At 40.2% G+C, this 14,698-nt stretch overlaps 1 protein-coding gene across 3 annotated transcripts in view; it reads left to right on the top strand.

The window, feature by feature from the left end:
* The window catches only part of LOC115030086, a 67,423-nt gene extending 59,161 nt beyond the window's left edge, over nt 1-8,262 (top strand). For all 3 annotated transcript variants that reach the window (XR_003835699.1, XR_003835700.1, XR_003835696.1), the window contains one exon: nt 7,566-8,262. The gene's annotated coding sequence lies outside the window, so the exon portion shown is untranslated. The remainder of the gene's footprint in view (nt 1-7,565) is intronic.
* Nucleotides 8,263-14,698: the final 6,436 nt, after the last annotated feature.

Here is a 14,698-nt window from a genome sequence, read left to right as displayed (position 1 = left end):
GTTGAGGGGCATCTGAGTTCTTTCCAGCTTCTGGCTATTATAAATTAGGCTGCTATGAACATAATGGAGCATGTGTCCTTCTTACGTGTTGGGACATCTTCTGGATATATGCCCAGGAGAGGTATTGCTGGATCCTCCGGTAGTACTATGCTACACATTTGAAGATATGTCTTCTTACTAAGTCCTAGAGACTCCCAATATAGCCAAGCTGTCCTGCCACACATTATATAGCCCAGGCTCCTATTAAGGGTCCTTGTCTTGGTTGCCAAGGCACAGTATAAGACTGAAAGTATATAAAGTATAAGGACAATAACATGTTTATATATTTAAGCTATGGGAAACGGTAATCGGCCTGTAATGTAGGAAATTTTTGTGTCCCTGCTCCACTGTGAACTAATGAAAACCCCATTGAAAATCAGTGACAGATCCATTTGTAAATCATAGCCATTGGAGAGCCCTGTGTTTCTCCAAGTAGGCATGTATATAGCATTCAGCGTTGACAGGTATCTGCATGCTCTTTACAGAGCCACTATAGTTGCCTGCCACAGGACACACAAGGCCTTTTGTCTGGGGCTCTTGTGTGGATCTCACAGAGAGCATGATATCCTGGGAAGTCTAAGTGTGATCTGGGTAACCAGGGCATGACCTGACACTGAGGTTTGCTTCTGTTGAGGCACTGAGGTGGCAGTGTGTTCTTTTTTCCCCTAGAACTAGTCCCTGGAATTTGCTGCTCAGGACCAGAGTTCAGTGAGATATCAGGCTCCAGCACTGGAGGCTGGTTGCTGCTGGATCCAGATGGGAGCCATGCAGGTCTTGACCATTGCCTGCACACACTTCTTCCCAGGAGTAGGGGAATGAGGAAGGTCTGAAACTCCAAGCTCCCTTTCCTTTCTGTTTGGCTTCCTATGTTTTTATATTTCTTTTTGTCCATTTGATTATTTATTTAGTACAGAATCAAGTTCAGCCTCCTTAGATATGGCATTGATATAAAATGCAAAACAGAAGCTAAATTCTAGGTGTACAGCATTGCATGCTTCTGACACAGACAAGGAAAGCTAGAACAGCTCAGTTAGTGGACACTGCCTCTGTATTGACATTTTTTTCAGTCTGTGAAGGCGGGGACAGAGAGCTGCAGTCAGGACACCTTCTGTGCTGCGGGACAATACTGCCATCATGTGGAAAAGGTTTCTTGTAAACCAGCGCAGGCACACATACCTCCTCCTCCATCCTGCTTCTCCTCAGCCATTTTGAAGCAGGGAAGATCAGGGGGGTTCATGAATGGCGAAGCTTGCCCATTTTTGTATTTCTCTCCTACTGTAGGCAAACTGGCATCACAGGACCTTTCAGACTATTAACGCAGACCCCGGTGAATGAGGTCCAGGGACAGGAAGCAGAGGGGCAGGTTCCACCCCGCTCAGCTGGCCATTGTAAGATACAAGCTGGTGTCCTAGGGCAGCAAGGCGCCTCCCTTTCGAGGTTCTGATGAGAAAACACTGCAGTCCCAGTTTCTGTTGGGTCCTGAGGAGAAGTCAAGGAAGCCTCAATAGCCACCCACAGCTGCTTCTGCTGTCTGTAATTGGCTGCCATCTTCTGCCATTGCTAGGAATCATGGGAAGGAGGACAGTGGCATTGTGACTTCTGAAACTATTTTCCTCATTATGGCAGTTGTGCTCCACAAAAGATCTTGTGATTGTTTCTCCCCGCCCTTCATGTGTGAAAAATTACCAAGGAGAATATAGATACCAAGGAAGATTGGTTCCGTGAACTTTGCTTATCTTTGAATCGGTTTAAGGATTTTTTTTTTCTTGTTTTCCTTCTGAAGTTATTCTGAGTCCTCATTCTACCCTAGGTCATTTTCTTTCTGGTATGAAGGATATTGCCCATTTCCTTTTCTACATGTGTTCATATTCACCCTTTTTAGCTACTTAATTTTGTCCTTGAATGTCTAGTCTTATTCATTGGTTACAATTTTCACACAGGAAAGGTACTCTAGGAGGTTCAAAAGGAAAACTTTTTCATGCAGGGTAATTGGTATTGCTGAGGGCTAACAACCCTTGCCTATAGTATTCTAAAGCCTGGATTTGCTTCCCAAGACTGAAATGGGCACTGTTTCTCATACATAATTACGCTGCAGGAAAATTCTCAGTGGTGATATTATAAAACAAAACAAACAAACAAACAACCAAAAAACAGTCATGGCAGTAAGCCAGATGTATACTGTGATCAGGATGGAATTGTAGAAAAGCATTAATGGACTTCTCTCCTTCCTTTTAGTGTTGCCCCCTCCCTCCTCTCTGTCACTAAACCCCACTCCATGTTCCTAGTGTCCCTCTTTTCTCCTCTCCTCTCTATGTACACCCAAAGGCAGAAATACAGTTCTACATTGACTAGCCTATATGTACTTTAAAAGTGTTCTCTCTCATGAACAATCTCTGCTTTATTTCAATTCCAATTAAATGCACACATATACTAAGCTGTTAATGGTGCTTGCTTTGGGTAATGATATTTACAATAAAGTTTTTATTTGTTCATCCTTGATGTGAAGATTGGAAAGATAATTGAAGAAGCTGAACTTTGTGGTTTTCGTGATCCATCCCTGTAATCCCAGCACTCATGGTAGGATCACGGTAGCCCTGAGGTCTCGAACAACCTGGCCACCCTACACATTGGCCTCTGATGGTTTTGTATTTTATTCATTCTGGGAACATAGACGCTCATGGCGTCTATGTCGTAAATGAGGTGTGGATTTGCTATGTCCCTTCTGTTCAGCAACCCTTATTTCTCTTGCCTGACCATCTCTACTGTGGGAATCACGGGGAAGCTGCTGCAGCACAACTTGCAATAGAAAGCTTGATGGTATGAATTTAGGACAAGAACATGAGAAGAAGGGCTCCAGAGAGGATTCATTAAGAGCATTTTCTGCTCTTCCAGAAGCATCTGAGTTTGGTGTGGGCACCCAAGTCATTAGGCTCAGAGCTGCTTGGTAACTTTAGCACCAGGGGATCAGACACAGCCTTTTGTCCTCTGTGGGTAACATTAGAAGAAACATCAGGGCCACAAAACACCCACTTTTCCACTTGAAAAGTACATGTAGTATCGGAATATACAGTGTACATTTTTTCTGTAATACAGATGCTTCCCTTTTTTCCTCTTCAGCCAACAGGTCCCAATGTAACATTCCAGGCTTGAACTCTTGGCTATCCTGTGCCCCTTATTTTTGCCTCTTGATCAAAGGAGTAGCAGTAAGATACCCCGTTGGGCCTAGATGATAAAAAAACACTGGAGAAGTTATAATAATTTGTTAAGATTAGACTCATGTTAATGATATTTTAGTCTAGATTTTTCCTTCCTTTTTTTCACCATATAGTCTTTTTGGTGCCCAGACAGTGTTGAATTTGAGGTGAAGCCCAAGTTAGTCTCAGAAGTGCTTAGATAAGATGTCCTGATCCTCCAGACTTGGTTTTACAGTACAGACCTTTGACGTGGATTGTGACTTTTACTTCTGTTACCATAAACAGTTCATTACAGTACTACCTTATTGGAGCATAGAAGTTGGGGTAACGTAGATATACATTCCTAAGTGAATGTCACTCATGTTTGGCTTCAGTATCTCTAATCCCTTTGGAGGCAAGGGTTGTATTTTTTGTGTGAACAGTGCATCTTGAGATCATAATACAGAAACAAAATGGCTGCCTTAAGAGCTGGCTCTGAGTTTAAATGGCTCTTAGTTGCTGGCATTTTTAGTCATGGAAAATGATTTCTTTCAGATGAGATGGGTGGGAGAGGAGGGGTACACAATGGCTCCACTACTGCACTGTTGTCCCCATGAGGACATAGTTTCAACAGACTTGGTACCTCCAGTTTCCTTCCCATCAGGGCCTTTAGGCTTCTGGAAAAGGATTGGGTATTACTTTTGTTCTACAACCTGAAGAAAGAACTGAACCCTACCTCGACAGTGGTGCAGAACTAGAGGGTGACATGGACCAGCAGTAGTGAGGCTATTGAATACTTGTAGGTGCTTGTGTATCCCGGCAGTGTGCCTGCCAAGGTCCAAGGACAATCTATAGGTGGTGTTTATCTCCTTCAAAGAGGGCGCTGGAGATGGAGCAGAGGTACCCAGGCTTACATGCAATCCCAGTATCACAAAGGGTGGTTGTCAACCAGAGGACACAATGTGTAAATTCATACGTAAGGAAACGAGTAAAAAGCACTTGGATTTGTGATTCACGGGCTTTCTTTCTACTTTTTCCTTCACCTACTGGGCAAATATCACTGAGTACATCAAGTCTGAACACACACACTTCAGAGGGAATTTATCCAGGCAAAAGAGAGGCATCCTGATGATGATGGATAGTGATTTGAGGTCTTTGCTTTGAATTGCGAATATAAAAGTAAAATGGCCTCCTAGTAAAACTAGTTGCCTGAGTCTGCAGAGGAGGGAAGGCAGGCATTTTTCTTGTCCTTTTTTTTTTTCAAACCAAATGGGCAGGGGAATAGGTTGTAAGAAGGCAGTGCAGAACTTGTCTAGAGCTCTAATGCCCCCAAGAGGAATTAGTTTCCACAGGACACCAGCAGTTTCTTTCCCAAAGGCCCTTGCTAGGAGGAGGGCTGGACCTTGAACTGAAGCTCATTGTCTTCCCATGCACCAAGAGATGCCAGGAAGCTGGTATAAATCCTCATGGAACTTGAAGGCTGAGTGGCCTGAAGTGGGCCACAAGTGATCAGGGATTTTAAAACTGCTGTTCCCAGCTTGCGTTTGAAAATGGGAAATAACTCAAAAGACAATTGCAAACTCTGCAGTCAAGATGGCTCCTGCTTGTAATCTCAGTGTTCAGAAGGTAGGAAAGGACTACTGTGAGCACCAGGTCAGCCTAGACTAGAGAGAAGACTTTGTGTCAAAGAACAAAGTTTTATAAAGGGCAGTCTTGTGGGGTAGAGAGGCATGGCAGTATACGAAGGATGTGTGCATGTTTGTGTGCGTTTCTTGCTCTTGTCCATGCTGGAAGCAGAACTTTATTGTACCATCACTGCTCCCACAGTACTATACCTGCTGGATCCAGAACTGCAGCAGGGTAAGACCAGCCAGGACAAGCCAATGCCAGTTGGCACAGGTGTTTGGAAAGGGCCTGACGTGTACCCAACTGTGTGAAGGAATGGGGGACCCAAAACACAGGGCAAAGACTTATGCTTCCATCCAGGAGAGCAAACTTTGGGGGGGGGATAGATTCCATATGAACATTTTGAAGATGAGTATTTGACACAAAATTGAATTTCATATAAGACACAGTAGCAAGCTCCATACAATTTACTTTGTCATCTCTTAAATGTCTTCTCAAGTAAAATACAGAAGTCCATATATTCAAAATATATACTAATATGAATATATGCCACAGTTTAAGGTGATGACAGACTTTGTGTAAAGCTATGTCTGTTAATGTTGAAGACTGTTAGAATGTTTTTATGGGCAACATGCATATCTCTTTTATAATTTAATAACTAAAGGGGTGTTCCTGAAAATCTTGAGTGTATAAGAATGCTGTGGCTACGTACCGAAAGCTCTCAGTGTGCACTGCTGGGTGAGACTATATTTGAGAAGCCAGGTTTAAACATCTTTTTTTTTTTAATAGAAATACAACTGTTTAATTATCTACTGTCATTCCTATCTTAGTCAGGGTTTCTATTCTTGTACAAACATCATGATCAAGAAGCAAGTTGGGGAGGAAAGGGTTTATTCAGCTTACACTTTCATGTTGCTCTTCATCACCAAAGGAAGTCAGGACTGAATCTCACACAAGGCAGGAAGCAGGAGCTGATGCTGAGGCCATGGAGGGATGTTCCTTACTGGCTTGCTTCCCCTGGCTTGCTCAGCTTGCTTTCTTATAGAACCCAAGACTACCAGCCCAGAGATGGCACCACCCACAATGGGCCCTACTCCCCTTGATCACTAACTGAGAAAATGCCTTACAGCTGGATCTCATGGAGGCATTAAACATCTTTTGTTGAGGTTTTCTTTTTCCCAATGGATTTTGAAGATGTGGTTTGCTTTTTCTACTTAGAATAGTCACACTTATAAAGTCTACCTAGGCTGGCCTATAACTGGCAATTCTCTCTCAGTCTGTTATTATAGATATGCAAAGTTAAGCATTAAACAACAAAAACTATGTAGAGATCCTCTCTCAAAAACACTAACAAAATCATAACTTCTGAGTAGTGAAATAATCTTGAGATTCCTCCCTATACATTTTGATATGTGATTCCTCTATTAATTTTATATGTATTATACACAAAATACATTTATTTAAGTACTTTTATCTATAGATGAATAAATATGAATAAAAACCTTAATAATTTGTCATAAATAAACTACAAGAAAACTTTTATTGGGTCCTGAAGAGATATAGGAGTTAAGAGCACTGGCTGCTCTCACAGAGAACCCTCATTCAATTTCCAGTGCCCTCTTCTAACCATTGTAAGCACCAAGCATGGGAGTGCTATACATACATACATACATACATACGTACAGGGAAAACACAAAGGTAAAAATGAGTAAATCTAATAAAAAGAGACTTCTGTGTATGAACAACAACAACAAAAAATTCCTAAGAAGCAGCTGTATGTGACTGTGAGTAAAAACCTGGAAGAGCCGGGCAGTGGTGGTGCACGCCTTTAATCCCAGTGCTTGGGAGGCAGAGGCAGAGGCAGGAGGATTTCTGAGTTCAGGGCTGGCCTGGTCTCCAGGATAGCCAGGGCTACACAGGGAAACCCTCTTGAAAAACAAAACAAAGGCAATGAACAAAAGGAAGATGAACAAACGAATCCTGGAAGGCTTCTGTGTCTTCAGAGGCTGATGAAATCATAGTCCTGTGGAGAGATTGGGATTTTGTGGATTCAGAAGAAAATTCCTTTATTTTGGGCTAGTTTTAGGACAGCCATTCATTCTTTGTCCCACTCACTCTGTATGTGAACTAATGCCTCATGATAATACTAAAATCCCCTTAAAAGCTATTAACTTAGCAGACCACTAGCTTCCACCTACTCAAGAGCTAAGAATGTCACCAGGTGGCATCTTGGAGCTTTCCCCATCAAGTTGCACCCACCTCTCCCATGTGTCCACCAATGTCTTTTAAACTTGCCTTGATTTATGATTTTGTTTGATGTATAAAAGTATAAAAATCCTGTGAAACTGCTTGCACGTTGGAACATGGAATTTGGGGTAATCTAAACCGGTGTTTCCGGGCCATGGTGACTCAAAATGGATCCAGAATAAACAATCCTTATTGCCTTTAAGTTGAGAACGTGGTCTTTATGTCAACATATGAATGTTTTATTTTCTACATTCTAGAACCTTGCTATTATTTAAAAGTGCCAAGAAATGTCCAGAAAGTAGCGCTTGTTAGAAGTAAAATACAATGTAATTAAGTTTATTTAAAAAGTTAAGTCAGCTTGATCCCTAGGCACAAAAGGCCCAGGTCAGAATGTGGAGAATGCTGGAAGTCAATGTGAATGAGAACCACGATTTGCGCTTCTCAAATCTTGATGTTTCTGCATTTTCTTTTCTTTCCTAGGTCTGGATCCCCTAGGTTTGCCACCAGGATCACCAGAAAGTTTGTTAAATAGAGAAGCACTTGATAGAAGGCACCCGGATAAGGATGGGCAGAAATCAGGCCTTGGCTATCTGGATTCTGACTTCTTCAAAAAGATGAGATACACGATAGATGAGAGTGGGTGCCTTCGATCTGACTTCTTTTTCTTTAACAGATTTTTGTTGCTGGGATGAGATTCTAGCCATTCCTAATATAAATACTATTGAAAGCAAAGGGAAACCGAAAATTTAGTTCTTATATCTGCTCACTCTTAAGTCAGAGTAAAAAAAAAGGCTGAAGACTGGGTCTCTTGCAGATGTTTTGTTGTTGTTTCCTCAGGTTGGAATGGTAGGAGCAGAGCAAGATCCTTGATGGGCCAATACTATTATGGCACAAGTTCCAGTATATAGATAATTTCTGCCACACAAAGTCCTAGAAGCCCCTAAAACTGAGTCTATGGGTGCTCAAGTGGTTGCAGACTCTGCTAAACATTACATTGTTTCTGTGGGTACCCTGGAGCCATTCATTAGTGTAGTCTTGGTATATAACCTAGTAAACAGGACCCGAACCAAGTGTATAGTTGTCCTGAGGTACATGAAGAATAAGTGGAGGGGCAGAACTTCACAGTTTGCTTTTTAAAAGATTTTAAAAAGCTACTTATTGGGGTTGGAGAAATGGCTTATTGGTTAAGAGCTCTTCCAGAGGTCCTGAGTTCAAACCCCAACAACCATATGGTGGCTCAAAACCATCTGTAATAGTAATAGTGTGTCTGAAGACAGCTACAGCATACTCATATACATAAAATAAATATTTTTTAAAAAACAGTTACTTATTTTGTACTTGTTATTGTTTTTATCATTTTCTAATCATATGTATATATCTGTGCAAGCTTAAGTACCTACCAACCCCTAATGGATGATAGGAACTATCTCTGGCCTCAGGAGCAGTGCATAAAGCTGACTCATTCCTCCAAGCACGGTCTCATAACAATTATTTCCTGTGTAGAGTCTTTTAGCAAGCTCATCCATGACCACTGAATTTCCATTGGAAATGACTGATTTACTATGACTGAAGAAGCTATGAGGAACTCCAAACTCCCAAAGCATAGTAATTCCATCAGAGAGCTTACAAATGACTTCCAGGGGACTAAGTAGTAGACAAAGGCCCCCAAGAGCACGAATTTATCTCTAGGAGGGGCTCTGGCCTTTTCATACTTGAGGATTTCAGGTTGTGGTCCTAATGCCTTTCTGTAGCATTATCTTTGACAGAGGCTAATTTGGGCTACTTCAGGGTCTAGAAGGTTCTAAACATTTTAAATGCTCCTGTAACCCTTTAATTCAGTTCATCATGTGGCGAGCCCCAACCATTAAATTCTTTTCCTTGCTCCTTCATAAGGGCAATTTTGCTATTGTTATAAATCATGACCTAAATATTTTTGGTGGTTTGCTGTCTGTTACCTTTCTCTATATGGTACCTATACTCATATAAAACCAAAGGCATAGGTATATTACATCATTCTCTGGACCATATGGAATATAAAAAATCCTTTGTGTTTCCTATGAGATTTGCCTGGGAGTTTACAAGGCCTCATTGTTAGCAATATGCATACAGTAATCTTAATTTATTATATTATGCTATTCATATAGCTCAGATTCAACTATTTAATACGATGTTAGTTACTATGATAGTAAGGCGGAAAATAAAGGAACTTATAAGTAGAGGGAACTCATAAATATTAAAAGGATATAGAAACCATCCTATGTTAAGATCATTGGATGTTTCGAAAACGGGAGAAAAGATACTAAAGAGAAAAGAGTCAAAGGGTGCTTCCAAGCCCCAACGACCCCTGAGGACAAAAACTCAACTGGCCTTGACAATAAAAAGAAAAAAATTAAAAAGGAAAAAAGAAATTTTGGCCAGCTGCATGCACTTAAGCCAGCAAAAAGTATAATCAAAGGTTAAAATAGATGCAACTTAACAATTGTAAATATATAAATTTTACCTTTGATTCTATAAACATAAATTGTGTATGTATATACATATATGTGTATATATATATATAAATAAATATATAAATCTTACTTGCCAGACATTAGGCTTAAGTCTATGTGAAATGTGTTTTAGAAAGCTATTATTATTATTATTATTGATAAGGAAAATGCTGGGTAGATACAGTGTTCCAAACCTTAGTTCATTCAAGTCTTCAAGCAATTGCATGGGAACCTACAGACACAGTCCCACTATTCTAACATAAATATCACGTGCTAGTTAATTATATTCTCTTCCTCTAGACACCCACTGAGGGGGGCCTCACATTAGTATTTGAGCCCCTCCAACATCTGTCAAAGTACCCTTTACTGAGATAGTGTGCTTTTCCTTCCTAGAAAGCCCGTCCATGGTGTTAAGAGACTTTGGCCCCACACCCATGCCGTGCAGCTCTGCCAGGGCCTACCTGCTTGACTCAACCCTCTTTGTTCCCTCACCCTCTCTGGGTAACTGAGAGATTTATACCTTGGATATCCTGGGAATGTCTTTCTAAACTAATAAAATTGTTCTTGAGTTTCCTTCTGAGTCATTTCGTAAATTATTGTATTAATGAGACTAAGAACCTTTAGAAGGGCTCCCAGTTTCCCTGGCAGCATGTGATGTTCAAGGTGGGCTCCCCAAATTTCTCAGAAGAGAAAGACATGTACAAGAACAGTCCAAAAAGTGAGCAGTTTCTTCTTTTTTAGACATTTCAGTTTATGTGTGTGTATGTGTCCACAGCAGACAGAAGAAAAGTTTATTGGCTTCCCTTGAGCTGGAGTTAACTGGGCTCTGTGAACCACCTGAAATGGCTACTGAGCTATATCAAGTCCCCATTATGAGTTGTGTTATAAGTGGTTTTGGTGCTGCTTTTCTGATTAGCACACGGGATGGTCCTGGGTAGTTTTCTCTCAACTTGGCATAAGCTGGAGTCATCTGAGAGGAAGAAGCCTCAATGAAGAAAATGTCTCTTTAAGATCCAGTGGTAAGCAAGCCTGAGGAAAATTTCCTTAGTGATTGATGGGGAGAATACCCAGCCCATTGGCCATCCCTGGGCTGGTGGTCCTGGGTTGTGTAAGAAAGTCCAGTAAGCAGCACTCCTCCTGACCTATGCATGGGCTCCTGCTTCCTGCCCTGTTTGAGTTACTGTCTGGTGTGGCAGACCCTCTGGGCCCCTGTGCCTGTGTAGAAAAGAGTCTCTAGAGTAGATGGGCAAAGAGTCGGATGTGTGACATACAGATACACACACACAAGAGAGGTGTTGAATCTGAATGTAATTTTCTGGTCGAGCTTAGACTAATTATATTACAGCGAATATCATAAATTGTAAAACATAACAGATATGGTACATTGAAGTTTTTCAGGTGCAAGAGGAGTGACTACAAAAAGAATTATGTTTACCTTAGAGATTAGTACTTACTTTGAATCAGCCCTGTGCCAGGCAAGAGCTTTACACCCCAACGTTAATTGGGCTAGGGGGGTATAAACTCTTGCCTGGCTTCAGGAATAATGTAGTGTCATGAACCTTGGAATTCTTAGGCCTTGTTAATTCTTATCTATGTCTTATGGAGAATTCCCATTTATCAGTATAGTATATTAATTTGCTCTTGGCATGGAATGTAGTCTGTAATAAGAATTTCTATCTCAGTGAGAATTCCAGACTCTTTCTGCAGACTCTGAATTAATGGCTAGTGTTTTATTGTTTTATGGTAGAGCTAAATTAGTTACTGAATAGGTTAAACTCCTTGCTGCTATCTGGAATCTAAGAACACTGGGAAAAGGCTTTAGCTATGTTAGAATACAATCTTAAAAGGCATTTACTATAAGGTAATGCTTAATAGAGTGCACGTGAATCTATACATTACACTAATGCATTGGAAATTTGATTATTATGGGTTAGGAGAAAACGCCAAACCTCTGAACAAACCTCAAGAACAGCTTCCAGGCTTTACGCCTGTCAAACTGACCCAAACTGGAGAACTGACTTTTGTCAGACTTCCAGGAGAAGAGTCCTAGAAATTCATTTCTCATGAGCAGCTTTTTGGCATTACTGCCTCACAAGCTGGCTCCACTGGAGTCCCTTGACAGTCTGAAATTCCTTCCAGTATGAACAGTAATGTGGAAGCATAAATAAACCCTTTCCTCCCCAATTTGGTTTTGGTCATGGTGTTTTATCACAGCAATAGAAGCTCCAAGACACTGACATTTCCTAAATCCTTAGGCAAACGTTCTTTAATGTGTTACTGGAGATGTGTTAAGTAATACAACAAAGAGAGAAAACACAAGTACACATAGAGCCTATGGTATTGCAGGAAATAGTGAAGAGTATTTCCTGCCATTTGAAAATGTTCTCATGTGCCACAGACCACCCCAGCCAGGTATAGAAAAATAGGAAAAGAGGTATAGAAGAGAGAGAAGATTCCCAAGTCAAAGGGAGAGCAAATATCTTCAACAAAATTATAGAAGAAAACTTCCCAAACCTAAAGAAAGAGATGCCCATGAACATACAAGAAGCCTACAGAATTCCAAATAAACTGGACCAAAAAAGAAATTCTTCCTGACACAAAATAATTAGAATAACAAATGCACTATATAAAGATAGAATATTAAAAGCAGTAAGGGGAAAAGGTCAAATAACATATAAGGCAGACCTATTAGAATTACACCAGATTTCTCACCAGAGACTATGGAAAGCCAGAAGATCCAAGTCAGATGTCATACAGACCCTAAGGGAACACAAATGCCAGGCCAGGCTACTATACCCAGCAAAACTCTCAATTACCATAGATGGAGAAACCAAAGAATTCCATGATACAACCAAATTCACACAAGATCTTTCCACAAATCCAGACCTTTGAAGGATAATAAAGGGAAGACACCAACACAAGGACAGAAATTGCACCCTAGAAAAATCAAGAAAGTAATCCTTCAACAAACCTAAAAGAAGACAGCCACAAGAACAGAATCCCAACTTTAACAACAAAAATAACAAGAAGCAACAATTACTTTAATTTCTCTTAATATCAATGGACTCAATTACCCCAATAAAAAGACATAGACTAATAGACTGGCTACACAAACAGGACCCAACATTTTGCTGCTTACAGAAATCCACCTCAGGGAAAGAGACAGACACTACCTCAGATTGAAAGGCTGGAAAACAATTTTCCAAGCAAATGGTCCGAAGAAAAAAGCTGGAGTAGCCATCCTAATATCTAATAATATCGACTTCCAAACCAAAGATATCAAAAGAGACAAGGAGGGGCACTTCATACTCATCAAAGTTAAAATCTTCCAATAGGAACTCTCAATTCTGAATATCTATGCTCCAAATGCAAGGGCAACCACATTTGTTAAACTTTGGTAAAGCTCAAAGCACACATTGTACCTCACACAATAATAGTGGGAGACTTCAACACCCCACTCTCACCAATGGACAGATCCTGGAAACAGAAACTAAACAGAGACACATGGACACTAACAGAAGTTTTGAAACAAATGGATTTAATAGATATCTACAAAACATTTTATCCTAAAACAAAAGGATATACCTTCTTCTCAGCACCACATGGTACCTCCTCCAAAATTGACCATATAATCGGTCAACAAACAGGCCTCAACAGATACAAAAATAGTGAAATTATCCCATGCATCCTATCAGATCAACATGGAATAAGGCTAATCTTCAGTAATAGCATAAGCAATAGAAAGCCAACATTCACGTAGAAACTGAACAAAACTCTACTCAATGATACCTTCGTGAAGGAAGAAATATAGAATGAAATCAAAGACCGTTTAGAGTTTAATGAAAATGAAGCCACAACATACCCAAAGTTAAGGGACACAATGAAGGCAGTCCTAAGAGCAAAACTTATAACTTTGATTGCCTCCAAAAAGAAACTAGAGATAGCATACACTAACAGCCTGACAGCACACCTAGAAGCTCTAGAACTAAAGGAAGCAAATTCACCCAAGAGGAGTAGACGTCAGGAAATAATAAAACGTAGGGCTGAAATCAACCAAGTGGAAACCAAAAGAACTATTCGAAGAATCAACCAAACATGGTTCTTTGAGAAAATCAACAAGATAGATAAACCCTTAGCCAGACTAACTAGAGGGCACAGGGACAGTATTCTAATTAACAAAATTAGAAATAAAAAAGGAGACATAACAAACAGAACCTGAGGAAATCCAAAACATCATCAGATTCTACTACAAAAGGTTATAACTCAACAAGCTGGAAAACCTGGATGAAATAGACAACTTCCTAGACAGATATCAGGTACCAAAGTTAAATCAGCATCAGATTATCGATCTAAATAGTCCCATTTCCCCTAAAGAAATAGAAGCAGTCATCAATAGTCTCCCAACTAAAAAAAAGCCGAGGACCAGATGGGTTTAGTGCAGAGTTCTATCAGACCTTCAAAGAAGATCTAATTCCAGTTCTTCACAAATTATTCCACAAAATAGAAGCAGAAGGTACTCTACCCAATTCATTCTATGAAGCCACAATTACTTCTGATATCTGAACCATACAGAGATCCAACAAACAAAGAGAACATCAGACCAATTTCCTTTATGAATATCAATGCAAAAATACTCAATAAAATCCTTGCAAATGGAATCCCAGAACACATCAAAAGGATCATCCATCATGACCAAATAGGCTTCATCCCAGGGATGCAGGGATGGTTTAATATAAAGAAATCCATCAACGTAATCCATTATAGAAACAAAATCAAAGACAAAAACCACATGACCGCCTTAGACGCGGAGAAAGCATTTGACAAAATCTAACACCCATTCATGATAAAAGTCTTGGAAAGATCAGGAATTCAATGCCCAAATCTAAGCATAATAATAGCAATATACAGCAAACCAGTAGCCAACAGCAAACTAAATGGAGAGAAACTCGAAGCAACCCCACTAAAATCAAGGACTAGAAAAGGCTGCCCACTTTTTCCCTACCTATTCAATATAGTACTTGAAATCCTAGCCAAAGCAATTCGACAAGAAAAAGAGATCAAGGGGATACAAATTGGAAAAGAAGAAGTAAAAATATCACTATTTGTAGATGATATGATAGTATA

Source organism: Mus caroli, chromosome X (genome assembly GCF_900094665.2).
Source record: "Mus caroli chromosome X, CAROLI_EIJ_v1.1, whole genome shotgun sequence".
Taxonomy (NCBI): Eukaryota; Metazoa; Chordata; class Mammalia; order Rodentia; family Muridae; genus Mus; species Mus caroli.
The sequence above is the reverse complement of the archived record's forward strand: the minus strand, read 5'-3'. Positions and strand labels throughout refer to the sequence as shown.